We start from the raw sequence: 3,699 nt of genomic DNA on the forward strand, positions 1-3,699 counted from the left end.
GCAATTAAGGTGCTTAAAAGTACATTTTCAGGAAGATGCAGAATTGATGAGGGTGGGTTTGCCGATGGGTGCCTCCAAATTGTTCAAGCAAGAGCGAGGAAAGTCATGCCCTACCCTTAGCAGCTGCACACATGCTTTTTCCACTTACATGAGGACCTTAGGAGGGCAGGCCAAAAAATGCCCCCATTGTAAAGACTTTGCTGTAGATGTACTTTGCCAGTACTCATGTCTCCTGATATTCTGCTCATTTATTATTGAAATCAAACATTTCTCTAATTAGATATTTACTTGGGAACTTAAGTGCTGCAGAGGTTTCAGTCAACCCCACCTCTCCCCCTCTCATGCTGCCTGGGCACCCTTTGCTTGTGCAACTCTGTCAAAGACGCAGTAATGCTGCTGAGGACAAGCTGAGCTCTGCCTGTCATTTGCTGTGAGGAGTGTGTCAGTCCTGCCTGCACACTGGGGGCCTGACACCACACCTGAGGACACCCACCCAGCCACCGAAGACCCAGCATGACAAGCCTCACTGTTGAAACCATGCCCTGGTCCCCTGTGGGGCTGAGACCCCTGATCCATCCGGCTCCTACCAGGACCACAGCCTTGTATGCCCTGGAGGGGCTGAGGACAGAAATTTGTGGCTTCTTTGCTCTTAATGCACAGAGTTTGTTGATTAAAAAAGTGTGTTTCTGTGTGCCAATCCTCCATCTTCCCCTTAGTTCAGCTGACACGGGAAAGCAACAGCCAATTACACCACATTTTTTAAGAGTTGAAATGCTTTGGTTTCTGAACACAGATCTTTTAAATCCTTTTCCATGAAAATTTCTGAAACAGGTACCTGATATCTGAGACCTCAATCCATGTCTTGGTGCATAAGGAAAGGACAGTGGGATATGTCACCTGCAGTGACCTAAGAGACAGACGAGTCCCCTCTCTGGACCACAGACAAAAAATATCCATGGATTTGAACAGGCAATCCCAAGCCTTTCCATTTCATATTATGGAAAACAGAAATCATTATGTTGCAACAGGTCTGAAGATTCATGGCAACAGTACACACTGTGAATACACGGCAGCACAGGATAATTATCTAGTGCTCAGCTCTCTTCAAACTAGATCTTTGTCAACCTTGTCCTTACCTCTTTCAGAACTAAAATCCTAAGGTAATTCATCATAGAAAGTCTTGGTAACTTCAAGTATAATTGCTAAGTAATTTTCAAGTGCATACAATTACCATGCCCAATTAATCTCATCATGAGTCTTAAAGCCAGGTTGTTAAATGGGCCTTAGATCTAAATAAACTCCAGTGTGTGTATATATACATATATATATATACACACATATATATACACCCATACATATATATGCATATATGTATGTATATATGTATACATATGCATATCCGTGGGTCTGTTTGTATCAGAGACAAGGAGAGCAGCCCTCAGAAATGCATCTTTCTGTGCAACTTGCTTTATTCTCCAGCTAGGCATTTGTATAAATATTACCCTGGCTACTGCATAGCCCTTAAATTCACATACGTGATCACCACTATCCAGATCTTTGTAACTATTTTAAGTGAAGTTTTTCACAGAAAACTGGTTGTACAAACAACACCGTATTGCGCAGTGTTTATTTTCTTTCAAGGGCTTCCAGAGCAAATGTTCTTCAGCTCCAAACAAGAGGAGTAGCTTGCTTTCTTTTTTTGGCCATGCTGCAAAATCAACCTGAGATCTGAAACCTCAGCTATTTTCTCCTCTTGGCTTTCATACTCCCCTTAGGGAAGGCAGATACGGATTAGAAGAGCCTACCCTGTCTTCACTACCCTGGAAGATTAAGCAAATGAACTTAGCCACTTTCTGATTCATCCCTCCACCCCCATCATCAGTAATAAAACAGCAGAAAGGCTTATTCCTTGCTGTGTTGCGGTGCTGATAGATTAAACGAGTGTTCCATGTGTGTGGGAAACAGGCAAAGCACTATGGAGGGTTTGGTCCCTTGCAGTGGGGAGGGTGGGGGTGCAAAACGTTGCTGGGTTGAAGTACCTTCCTGGTGGCCTCAACAGTGCTGGGTGGGAAGTTCATCAGCAGTAGATTCCATCCCTTCTGAGGACACAGGCTCTGCACTATCAGACTGGCTGTGGTGGCAAACTGAACGTGTGGGCATGCTCCTGAGTGGGAGAGCCCACCCTCATCTGCTGTTCCCATGGGGAAAGGTCCTTGACAGGGCCACTGCAGAGCGAGACTCCTAGGGTTAATAACACTGCAGCCATTATAAACTGCTGGAGGTTAACATTCAACACACAATTTGTAAATTGAAAGAAGTTTTGCCTGAAGGGTCTTTATTTGGTCACTGGCACTATAGTACAGAGATTAAACACCTAAGGCCTGTGGTGCTTGGGGAAGGTGTTAGAATAACATGACGGGTAACTGGAGTCATCCAAGGTGACACAAATTCCCCCCCCAATTTGCTACAGTTATAATCTGAAGACATTTCCTTTGAACCAAAGACCCCTACAGGGACACAAACACTTGACTCAGAAACCTCAAAGCAAAAGAAGTGGAAGTGCTACTCGCCTGTGGTCTTCAGAACTGAGCACATCCTTTAGGCTTTGAATGCATTTTACAGAAATCATTCTAAAACAACTTGCTAAAATGGACAGGGAGCAAGATTCACTGCATGCAATTTGAGGAAACTGTATAAAAAATTCTAGAAAGAGAAAGATGACATTTTTTTCTCCTGCTTTCTGCAGCTTCGCATTTACATACAAGTGTGAATCTGCAATTTTCTACCGTTTCTCCTTTCTTATGGGAAATATTCTTTAAAGAGAAGTGCCAGGAACACTGCCAGCCAGGCAAATGTAGTAGGAGACATTATTTGCAACGCGCCTTCCCGACCCCTGCAGACAGCTGTGTCCCCTTGCCTTCCTGCCCTTGTGGGCACCGTGTTTGAGTAGTGCCTGCCCTCAATGCCTGCTGTGCCGGACATCAGGATCCCCAGTCTCTGGGACTGCCCTATTGCCTCCTCTTGAATCTGTATCTCCACGAAAGCATTGCTGAAAACTCTGTGTGAGCAGCTCCTTCCCAATCGGAGGAGTGGATGCAGCCCTGGGACCAGAATGTTGCAGGCAGCAGGAAATGCGGGCATGTTAATGGGAAATAACCATGGCACTGAGCCATTGCCCACTTTGGACCCTGCTCTGATTCCTCTCTAAGCTACAGAAAATTCAGCTGGTTCTCAGAGCTAGGCTTTATCTCCCCTCTGGGAGGTTTCTGGGTCAGCTGTATTAAAATGCATTTATTCTTAAGGGGGTCAGTAATCTGACACAATAGTGATGTACGAGTGAATGGGGAGAATACATAAATTTCTAACAATGCAGAAAGAAGAATCCCAGAGTTTTACTATCTGTAAAAACGGAGCATGGGATCTGTCACTTCATGTCACGACAGCCAAATTAAACAAATGCAAGTTGACAGGAAGAAAAGAAACAAAGGACTTCTATCCAATTACTTCCCAAAGAATATTAAATCATGGGGGCACTTGCTTTTGTGTTAGCAAATAAGTATTTAAATGGACCCAAAATTCTTCATATTCTGAAAGTTAGGTTTGCCTGCATAGGAGAAATGGATGCTTTGGATGCTTGTTCCTGAAAGGGAAACAGAGGACAGACATCACCTTTGCCAGAGGCTGTAGGTTGACATGTGT

Source organism: Empidonax traillii, unplaced genomic scaffold (genome assembly GCF_003031625.1).
Source record: "Empidonax traillii isolate 1590-97213 ecotype Southwest subspecies unplaced genomic scaffold, ASM303162v1 scaffold19:size3308961, whole genome shotgun sequence".
NCBI lineage: Eukaryota > Metazoa > Chordata > Aves > Passeriformes > Tyrannidae > Empidonax > Empidonax traillii.